Here is an 11414-nt window from a genome sequence, read left to right on the forward strand (position 1 = left end):
TGTGGTTCCTGCTCAGGGTGCAAGCAAATCTGCCTGCCTAACCACCCAGGTTGTCGGTGGTTATCTATAGGATGTCTTAGTAGAATGGTTACCCTCCCTGCTAACTCTGTGTTCCTATAGGGTCCCAGCATGCTGCACAGGAGACCAGTACTGGTAAGCCAATGTTTAAAAGGGAGTGGGTGACATGATTTCTCAAGCCTGTGTCAAAGGTTCACACTCAAACAAAGCTTAGGTAAGTACTCTCAACACTGACCATCAGAAGAGGTTTTAGGTGTTTGCATTTTTGGTATCTTTTCTTGATATTCAGTAGTGTATAGCTCTGCCTATTTATTTAAATTAAAAAAAATATTTATTTGGGGGGCACCTAGGTGGCTCAGTCGGTTGAGTGTCTGACTTTGGCTCAGGTCGTGATCTCTCGGTTCATGGGTTCGAATCCCACAATGGGCTCGGTGCTGACAGCTCAGAGCCTGGAGCCCGCTTCGGATTCTGTGTCTCCCTCTCTCTCTGCCCCTCCCCTGCTCATGCTCTGTCTCTCTCGCTCGCGCACTCGCTCAAAAATGAACATTAAAAATTTTTTAAAAATATTTATTTTGAGAGAGAGAGAGAGAGCGAGCAAGCAGGGGAGGGGCAGAGAGAGAGGGAGGGAGAAAATCCCAAGCAGGCTTCACGCTGTCAGCATAGAGCCCGACGTGTGGCTGGATCTCATGAATTGTGACATCATGACCTGAGCCAAAATCAAGAGTGGGATGCTCAACTGACTGAGCTACCCAGACTCTCTGGCTCTGCCTATTTAAATATACAATATTTAATCAAACTTTGATGAATATTCAATATTTTATCCAGTATTTAAATATTCATATTGGAGAAATTTCTGGAAAGATGATAAAATAAGAGCAAGTTTACCTTATTCCTGTCCCTGAAAACTATGGAAATGAATACAATGTATCAAATATAGGAGGGCAATATCTATAATGAAACTAGGAAACAACTAAATGCCATGTCACAGGTTAAAGCATATCTTCTAGATACAACATTATTTAAACCAAATTGAAGAGGGATACTTAGCTGACTGCTGTATCCTTGGATATTGGGAAGGGACAGATCTCAAAAATGGAATTTAGTGGATTCTAGTAATCTTTAACTTGATGGATTAATCTCATGGGTGGATCAGGGAGAAATATGGAGACCTTGGCTGGGCACATTTCTATTCCAAAAGATGGCAAAGGAGATGACCTTGAAAGGGATCATATGGCTACCCAATATTGGTGACCTACTCCCAGAATAAGACGACTTTCAAAGTGGCCAGGATCCTAAGAGAGCACCCTCACAGAACCAGTGTGTTCCCATAACAGCAGATCCCTCAGCTTCATAAGGAAATATTTTATATGAAGCCTAGGTTTCTATGGAAAGGAAAAAAAAAATTAAGAAACCCAAAAACTAAGAGGGGAAAATGAAGGTTGTGGCAGAGAGATTCTAAAGCAAGGGGTTTTGACGTTAAACGATCAAAAAAGTTGTTGTGAAAATGTGATAACTGTCATTGCTCTTCTGTCTTGAGGAAATGTCTAATTCCTGGTTTGCACGTAGAGAAAGAGGGAGATTGGAAGAATTCTGAAGTCATTTGCTCACATGTGCTGTGGACTCTAATTCTGTTTGACTATTGTTCCCCTGTAACTCAAGTTAATGCTAGATCTTTGTGCATTAGTTCTTGGCAACCTAATTTAACCTCTTACACCAAACAAGAAAAGGAATTGGTGAAGCAGATTTGGAGCTTTTCACAAGATTTCCGTGGCTTAGGTCTTTTCTGCTCTCTGTATCCTGACGTGACCAAGAATTGACCTGAAGTGAAAAGCACATTGAAAATTTTCATCATTGGGGGATTTCTTTTTCTCCTTCTAGAATTTCTAACATGTGCAGGGTGCCAGTTGTTCCTTACCATTATTTCCTGTAGAGTTTCTGTGGTCCAGAGATGAAGCATTAATTGATGGCTCTGCTGTCTACTTATGCACTTGACTTGGGAGCAAGTTTCTTAATGTGTTTGGGATTTGCCTTTGTAAGACACAGGTCATATGCACCTTGTAAATTGTGGGGATTGAACAAGATACCATGGAAAACACCTGTTTCAGAGTCTGGGCGGGAGCGGACATTCCAATAATGCACTGTTGTTTCTTATTCAATAATAGGAGCTCATAACTCATGAAATATGATAATGCCAAAAAAACCACTTCCTTCACTGAAGGGTTTTGTCCCTCCTAGGTAGTGGCCCACCCATGACATCTGTTACATTACTCTATATTCTTAAAATTAGCATAGCATAGCATTTTGCTGGACATTTTATGGATGGAAATAATTAGAAATTTTATTTTTGGTTCAGATAATGGCCTCTGAGCATATGGAAGCCTCCTAATTCATTGGCAACAAGTTCATAAACTCTGTTGGATCTGCAGCTGTGAACCTCCAGGACCCATCCTCTGGGTATTTTTAACAGATTTTTACTTGGCGATAATTAATAAATTAATAATTGGTGCTAAGAGAATTTTATTTATCATGCAAGGAGAAGCAGACATGGCAAGTAAGAAACGCCTGTTTCTATATGGGACATTGCTATTAGAACAAAGGGAAAGCTTGAAGAGTGTCTTGACCTTGGCTAACATGCTAGCATGGTAGATTACTTATCCCCCCCCCCCCCCCCCCCTTTTGTGAGATGAGTAAAATGAGTGTCCATTTTTAAACACTGATCACTGATGCAATGGAAGTCATCAGACTCTGTTGGAATAGTGGTATGGTGGGAACTCTTGAATTATTAATGATTAGTGCTGAAGTATTACATTCATATGGAATATATCTGCAGCCTTTTAAGGAAAAGTGATGCACATACTGTCTGAAAAACTATTGATGCAGAAAGTCAGATTCTTCTACCTAATTGCTCTCCTTTACTGAGAAAGAGCTCTGTGTCCAGTCTCGTCATCATTCTCCATGAGCACCTATGTTCAATATGTTTGTAGGCACCCAAAAAGAAGAGCTCAGAATCTATACGGTGCTCTTTAAGGAGCTCTCTCGAGTTGTTTTGAGTTAAATGTATTATTATTTTTATCATTGGTATTAGTATTATTTAATGTCCAGGGACTGGGAATAGTTGTATATCAGAGGTTATAGGTTATAGAGCTCTTCAGATAGAGTCATGACCTGGGAATGAGACTGTCCCAGTAAGAATAGTGCCTGTGACTTCATTAGTTTCTCCAGGAACTGGAGAAAGGAATAAGAAAGATGCACGAAGTAACTATTGTTTTTGTGCCTTTTCTTTCCCTACCTCCTTCCTTCCTTCCTTCTTTCCTTCCTTCCTTCCTTCCATTCCTTCCTTCTGTTTCTTTTTTCTTTCTTAAATGATAAACTCCTGTGTGTGATCTGAAGCCACATGAAAGCTTTTTTTTTTTTTAATGTTTATTTATTTTTGAGAGAGGGAGAGAGACAGAGCATGAGCAGGGGAGGGGCAGAGAGAGAGGGAGAAACAGAATCTGAAGCAGGCTCCAGGCTCTGAGCTGTCAGCACAGAGCCTGATGGGAGGCAGGGGTTGGGGGGGGGCTGCTTGAACCCATGAGTTGTGAGATCATGACCTGAGCTGAAGTCAGAGGCTTAACCGACTGAGCCACCCAGGAGCCCCTGAAGCCACGTGAAAGGCTTTTAAGGTCCACACTGTCCACTCAACACTTCCACAGGATGTCTCCAAGGAAAGCTAAACCACCATGTCTAAAACTCTACCAAGCTTACTCTGGGGACACCCCCCTCCCCCGCAACCCCCCCCCCCCCATCACGTTCCCCTTTTTGGGTTTCCTAACTCAGCGAAAGTTGCCACAATTCCCCCAGATGTGCATGTCAGGAATTGGGCATTGTTCTTAATCCGGATACATCCTTTGGCTTCAACCTCCCCAACCACAACTGACCATTTTACTTCTTCATATCTTCCAGATCAATCTGTGTCTCTTTCCTTTCATTGCCACTGCCCTAGATGAGCCATTAGCATATCTCACCTGGAGTGCCTTTGGGGCCATGTAATGGGTCTCTCCTTTCCACTTTTCTCTGCCAGTACGTTCTCTGTAACTCAGGTAACCATTTAAAACCTAACTGGATCACGTCACTAACCTATTTTAAATCTTTGCATTTGGGATAAAGCCTGTCTGATCTGGACCCTGCTTCTCTCTCCAGGTTCGTCTGCTTGCTACATACTGTCTTCTTAGAATCCTTCAGCCCTGTCGTGCTCCTTCCAAAAGCAAGGATCTCATCTCAGTTAAGTCCTTTGGACCTCAGAGCAAAAGTTACTCCTGGGAAGATCTCAGACACTTCAGGCTTGGTTAGATCTCCATTATGTGCTTTTATTGCACCAGGTACTTTTCTCCTGGACATTTATTACACATGTTCATTGTGGGATTGCTTGCTCATTATTGTTTGTGCAGGTACCTTATTAGGTCATCATTGTGACATGCTGCTTTCTTTTTACATTAATTCCTTAGCTCCATTCATGACTCTTTTCTTTATTTTTCTTTTTTGAGAGAGAGAAAAGAGAGAGAGAGAGAGACAGAACATGAGTGTGTGCGAGTGGGGGAGGGACAGACGGAGAGGGACAGAGAATCCCAAGCAGACTCCACACCCAGCTTGGAGGTTCGATCCCATGACCGTGAGATCATGACCTGAGATGAAATCAAGAGTTGGATGTTTAACCGACAGAGCCACCCAGGCGCCCCATGGCTCTTTTCTATGTGACATCTTCAGGGTTGGTTTGGAGGAGGAAGCAAGAGCCTATGATAATCAGCCATCTTGTCAGGATTTCGATTCCCTATAATTTTTCACAAATAGTATTTTAGTGGCATCTGTAATCGTGATGATGTGCTGCAATATGAAATATTCAGTAAGGCGGGGAAAACTAAACTATAGTTTGAGGATCATACACAGCTAGTAAAGTTCTAAGAAAATCAATAAAGTGGTTGCCATAGAAGTCAAGATAGATCTTATCTTCGTGGGAAGAAAAGGGATTGTAACTGGGAAGGGACAGGGTGGGGCTTTGGACATAAGGCAATTATTTATTTCTTGACATGGATGGTCATCAGGAGGAGCTACATAAATTGTGGAGTCTATACAACATGGAAATGTGGGGTCCCTTGTTTTTAAGATTATTAGAAATATCCAGACAGTGACACTAGGTCATCAGACCAAGCATGGAGCCCCTCTAAGTGGGAGTCCCTGTGTAACTGCACCCCCATGAAGTCAGCCTTGGGGGTGATTGTATGAATATTCACTCTGCAATAATTTGTTAAACTATGTATATTTATGTTTTATGTATTTTCCTCTGTTTTCATGTTTCACAATGAAAGAGATGAAGATAATAGAATAGAATGAGAACTCAAAAAATATAAAAACATTAATTAGAACCCTATATAATTACTTTGAGGAACTGCCACTGATTAAGAAAAGGAACAAAAAGTAAAGAGATGTGAATAAAGAGATATTAGCGTCTGTATAAAAATAGAAAGCTTCAAAGGAGAAGAAAAAAATAAACAGAGCAGTAAATATTTTATGGAATAATGACTGAGAACTTTCCAGAATGAGTGAAAGTAGAAAGAGTTCATAGAGTACAGAATAGGAAAAGTAAGAAGAAACCTACACCTACATACGCTACCATAAAATTTAATAACTAAAAAGCAGTTAAAATTCTAAAAGCTTCCAGGAAGAAAGAACAGATAACTCATAAAGGAACAAGAATAAAATTGATGCTTACTTCTCTTCCATGACATGGAATGCAAGAACATAATGGAGAAGTAGTTTTAAAGTGTTAAAGGAAAAATCCTTTAACTTTAGATTCTTACTTTTAGCTAAGCTGGTAGTTTTAAAGTGTTTTGATATTGGAACTCCTTAACATTCTTAAAAATCATTGAGGACCCAAAAGACATGTCATTTATATGGGTTATATCTATCAATCTATCAGTATTGAATGTAGCCAATATTAAAAGTGAGAAAAGTAAGAATTATATTACTTCATTGAAAAAGCACTAGTTACATTTTAACACAAATAGCATACTTTTAATGAAAAAGAACTATATATTTTGAAACAAAATGCAATTAGTAAGAGGAATGGTTTTGTAGTTACCTGACCTGACTCCAAACTATGGGAAAGGCTCTATCTCCAAGGTGTTTGTCAAGAACAATAAGCAGCAATTGTTTGACTTCTGGGCTGCTTTAAGCTGTGATACCAGCTGGGACAAACAAGCCTGGCCGAAACTTAGAAGGAAAATTTGGGAAAGAAGATATACACAGCAGGCTTTGAAAAGCTTTGACTTATTCCTGGGAATCTAGAAAGCCATCTGCCAGGCTGTGAGCATACCCAGAAAAGACCTGAGAAGGCCTCAACCCCTGGTTGACCTTGAGGCCCTGGGCAAGCAGGAGGTGAAGGCTAAGACAGAATTGTAATGTTTTGAGCATTGAACATGTGCTCCAGCCCAAACCCAGAGTCTCTCACCAAAGCTTTCAATCTCCTCGTAAAATGGTTCTGAGAGGGGGAGACACAGCTGGGGGCTAAAGAAAGATGCCTTACACCTAGAAGATTAGTGTTCTTGGGGTGCCTGGGTGGCTCAGTCGGTTAAGCCTCTGACTTCAGCTCAAGTCATAATCTTGTGGTCCATGAGTTCGAGCCCCGCATCGGGCCCTGTGCTGACAGCTCAGAGCCTGGAGCCTACTTCGGATTCTGTGTCTCCCTCTCTCTCTGCCCCTCCCCACTCATGCTCTGTCTCTGTCTCTCAAAAATGAATGTTAAAAAAAAAAAAGAAAATTAGTGTTCTTTTGGTGACCAAGAGAGAGGGTATGAACATATTTAGACATTTCTGTCTTCTCTACAGATCCCGCTCAAGTAGTAGTTTCATTGCAGTTTTTCTCTTCTCTGCCTACACATTGTCTAGGGTGGTTCTAGAGCCTTCTGAAATTAGAATGCAGATAATAAGAGGATACCGGGTTATCTCACAAGGAATACCCTAGCATGAGGCTTCATTCCCACTAAACACAAAAGTCAGGAAACAAAAACAAACAAAGGAAAGAAACCACCTATCTGGTTTTAAAGAATAAAAATGGCTCTGAGGTGGAGTAGAATCTAAGACAACAGTGTTTTAGAGAAATCAAGAAAAATAAATAATGCTGAAAGCACACAGGAAATGAAGCCTAGGCTTACTGCTCCAAGCAAAAAGCCTACATCAAAAATAAAATCTTTCTTGGGGTATGTGGGTGGCTCAGTCAGTTGAGTGTCCAACTCTTGGTTTTGCCTCAGGTCATGATCTCACAGTCGTGGATTCAAGCCCTGCTTGGGATTCTCTCTCTCCGTCTCCTTCTGCCCTTCCCCAGCTGGCACTTGCCCTCTCTCTCTCTCTCTCTCTCAAACAATAACAGTGAAAACAACAACAAAACTTTCAGGTGGTTCAGGTGACATAAAAAGCATGCCGTTAGCTGAACAAGTTATAAATAAGGAGCACTCCAATATCTACTGAGGAACCTTTTCCCATTTAGGTTCGTAAAACCAAGCTCTGTCATGTAAGGGTTTATCCTTTGAAAAAACAAGCCAGTATCAATACGGTTGTCTTGGTCTGGCAATTTTCTTTCACTCTTGAGAGTGCAGACGGTGTGCAAGGAGGCTGCAGCTGTCTCCCTAAATCCACAAGATAAAGTGAGTCATGTCTTCATGGGGTCTACTGTACCCTTTAAGCATTTTTAATCCTATTATGGACAGGACTGGGGAGGGGGCAGACAGTGGATTCATGTGATTTTTTCGTCCTGTTGCTCTATCTTAGACTTGTCTCATTCCTGAAGCATAACTATTTTTGGAGGTTAGGAGAGAGAGTTGAGCTGAACCCTCTAGGTTTTTCTTTCTGTGAAGTGGTAGGTGAAGGAGCCCTGTTGCGTGCCTTCCTTCCCACACCCAGGAGTTACATGTATTGGAGACTGAAGCAACCAACAGACAACTTAACATTGCCATTCAACACCGCCATCAAGTGTCAACACAGAAATGGCTTTAGAACTGGTTGAATGAAAGACGATATTACTGTTTTTCAAATTCAACCAGGCGCTGACATGGTACCAGACACTGAGCTAGGTGCTTACACATCTATTATTTCATTTTATTCTTAGCATCATTATTTCCTCCAGAGCTCCAATGGGAAATTAAGTGATACTGTAAGCCATTTGTGGGTGAAATTGCTGCCAAATGCTTAGAGAAAATTCAGAGCTTTAATGAATGGTTTAATTCAAGCCTGAGCTGAGCCAATCCCAAGTGCCCTCCTATTTCCTGTTCATATGGTATTGTTTTCACCTCTTTCCTTGAATCTCCCACAAAAGGTCTTAGGTTTGAGACTCTGTCACTGTGAGTCCTGGAACACACAGACAGATTTGAAATGAACAAATTCTGCAAGGACACCAGGACTGACCTATTCTTGTCAAAAAGTCTATTTACTAAAAAAAAAAAAAAAAAAAAAAAAAAAAAATCAATTTATTACATTGATCCAGCTAAGAAGTTTTTATCCAATAACTTCTTTTGAGATTTCCAACCTGTTTTTAAAGCCCCCAAGAAAGAAGAACCAGATGTGTGGCTGCCTGCAATGAGATTTTTAATTTTTTTAATGTTTATTTATTTTTGACAGAGAGAGAGAGAGACAGAGCATGAGTGGGGGAGGGGCAGAGAGGGAGGGAGACACAGAATCCGAAACAGGCTCCAGGCTTTGAGCTGTCAGCACAGAGACTGATGCGGGGCTCGAACTAGCGAACTGTGAGATCATGACCTGAGCCAAAGTCAGACACTCAACCGACTAAGCCGCCCAGGCACCCCTGCAATGAGATTTTATGACAAGTGGGGAAGTGCATCCCTGAAGCTTAACTTGGAGTCCTCCACACAGATGAGTGGTTGACAGAGGGGCCAGGATGAAGACCAGGCACATAGGGCTGTCAGGATGAAAGGACCTCAACATGTTTCTAGTCACATTCCAATTCCTGATAGAAGGTACTTTCTAAAGGCCACAGATGGATTTACTGCCTCAGTTTGTAACCCTTACTCCAACTCGTGTTGAAGGCATTTGGACTCAGAGGTAATATGGTACTTCCAAGCAGGTTAGGGTCCACACCGGCGGGGCGGGGGGTGGGGGGGGGGACATTCACGTGGTTTTGTGCAAGGTCAGAAGGAAGGGCAACTAGAGTACAATAAAACCTTGGATGGCGAGTAACTTGTTCTGGGAGTGTTCCGCAAGATGAGCAAACATTTCTAACAAATTTTAACTTGATAAACGAGCGATGTCCTGTAATAGGAGTTGTACGTGACACTGAATGTCACATGATCGCAACTGAGCCAATGGTTCTTTTCTCTCTCACTGCAGGATTGTGGGTGATTATCAGTGTAAAGTCACATTTCCTTGACATTCTTAAAAGGAGGCAAAAGCAAGTGTCATTGGATACGTCCCTTGTTACAGTTGCATGAAAAGAAAAAGATTCCATTGAGCCAAAAGATAGCAGTGATTCCGTTAGTGATCATGATAGTCGTCCTCCATAATAACCTCCCTCACACCAGCCACGAAGGTTTGCAAAGGTACGTACAGGTTAATTAGTTTATTTTTTTATAGTTTGTATTTTCTTTATTATTTTGTATTATATTACAGTGCTGTAATCATTTTTATGTGAATACTTTTGGGTTGCGGAATGAATCACATGAGTTTCCATTATTTCTTACGGGGAAATTCGCATTTATATACAAGTGCTTTGGATTACAGGCATGTTTCCAGAAGGAATTATGCTCACAAACCAAGATTTTACTGTATTCTCTAACTTCCCCATCAGGACCCTTCACTTCGCTTCCTCAGTCAAGAGCTAGGGTGAGGCCCTGGAGGTCCTGGCTGTCCTCCCTCCCTGTCTCACACTGTTTCAAACTGTTCTGAATCTTTAATGCATGTTCAGAGTGATACCTGTCATTGCCAGGCTGATTTCTGAGCAGGCAAAGAGCCCTTTGGGTTCAGCTGTCACCAAGAGTGGTAGCTGTCACCTGGGGCAAGCAGGGACGTGTCAGAATGGGACCAAGATGCTTTAGCCTGAGAGACAGAAGTCCTGGGGTCCTCCTCTGCCTCCTCTAATCCAATGTGAGGAGGGTGCCCCTGAGGCAGAGGAAGTGGGTTTACAGCAGGTGAAAGTGTGCTTTCCAGGACTGGGACCTTAAAAAGAAAATCAAATCCTCAATCGTACATAAGCAAGTACAAGAGCATATTTGAGGAACATTTTATATTCAGAACAAGGACACAGTTCTGGGAGGGTGTGTGTGTGTGTGTGTGTGTGTGTGTGTGTTTATGTTGTGGTAAAATATATATAATGTAAAATTTCCCTTTTAACAATTTTTTAAAGTTTATTTATGTATTTTGAGAGAGAAAGAGAGAGGGAGAGAGTGCAAGCGGGGGAGGAGCAGAGAGAGAGGGAGAGAGAATCCCAAGCAGGCTCCATACTGCCAGCGCAGAGCCTGATGTGGGGCTCGATCTCACAAACTGTGAGATCATGATCTGAGCCGAAACCAAGAGCTGGACACTCAACCGATGGAGCCACCCAGGTGCCCCTGAACAATTAAAAAAAAATTTTTTTTAAATTTTGTTTAACGTTTATTGATTTTTGAGACAGAGAGAGACAGAGCATGAACGGGGGAGGGGCAGAGAGAGGGAGACACAGAATCTGAAACAGGCTACAGGCTCCGAGCGGTCAGCACAGGGCCTGACGCAGGGCTCGAACTCACAGACCGCGAGATCATGACCTGAGCTGAAGTTGGACGCTTAACCGACTGAGCCACCCAGGCGCCCCCCAAAAAAATTTTTTTTAATGTTTATTTATTTTTGAGACAGAGACAGAGTGTGACCAGGCAAGGGGCAGAGAGAGAGGGAGACACAGAACTCGAAGTAGGCTCCAGGCTCTGAGCTGTCAGCACAGAGCCCGATGTGGGGCTCGAACACACAAACTGTGAGATCATGATCTGAGCTGAAGTTGGACACTAACTGACTGAGCCACCCAGGCGCCCCAGCCCCTGAACAATTTTTAAGTGCACAGCTCATTGGCAGTAAGCACATTCACAGTCCTGTGCAACCATCACCACTGTCCATCTCCAGAACTTTTTCATCTTTCCAAACGGAAACTCAACTCATAGAACACTAATTTCCTATTCTTCTCTCTCCCCAGCTTCTGGCAACTTCAGTTCTTTCTGTCTCTGTGAATTTGAATATTTGAGTACCCCATCTAACATTTGTCCCTTTGTGACTGGTTTATGTCAGTTACCACGACATCAAGTTTCATTTATGTTGTAGCTTGTGTCACGATTTCCTTCCTTTTCAAGGCTGAGTAATAGTCCATTGTATGAATAGCCCACTTTGTTT

The 11414-nt window shown here is 42.0% G+C and overlaps 1 protein-coding gene across 5 annotated transcripts in view; it reads left to right on the forward strand.

Annotated features, from left to right (window-relative positions):
- YTHDC2 (YTH domain containing 2) overlaps positions 1-9601 on the forward strand; it is a 96335-nt gene extending 86734 nt beyond the window's left edge. For 4 of the 5 annotated variants that reach the window (XR_006200901.1, XR_006200900.1, XR_006200909.1 and 1 more), the window contains 5 exons: positions 121-232; positions 2372-2472; positions 3964-4100; positions 4201-4379; positions 9393-9601. The gene's annotated coding sequence lies outside the window, so the exon portion shown is untranslated. The remainder of the gene's footprint in view (positions 1-120; positions 233-2371; positions 2473-3963; positions 4101-4200; positions 4380-9392) is intronic. The other variant, XR_006200902.1, reaches the window with a different exon arrangement.
- Positions 9602-11414: the final 1813 nt, after the last annotated feature.

Source organism: Panthera leo, chromosome A1 (genome assembly GCF_018350215.1).
Source record: "Panthera leo isolate Ple1 chromosome A1, P.leo_Ple1_pat1.1, whole genome shotgun sequence".
Taxonomy (NCBI): domain Eukaryota; kingdom Metazoa; phylum Chordata; class Mammalia; order Carnivora; family Felidae; genus Panthera; species Panthera leo.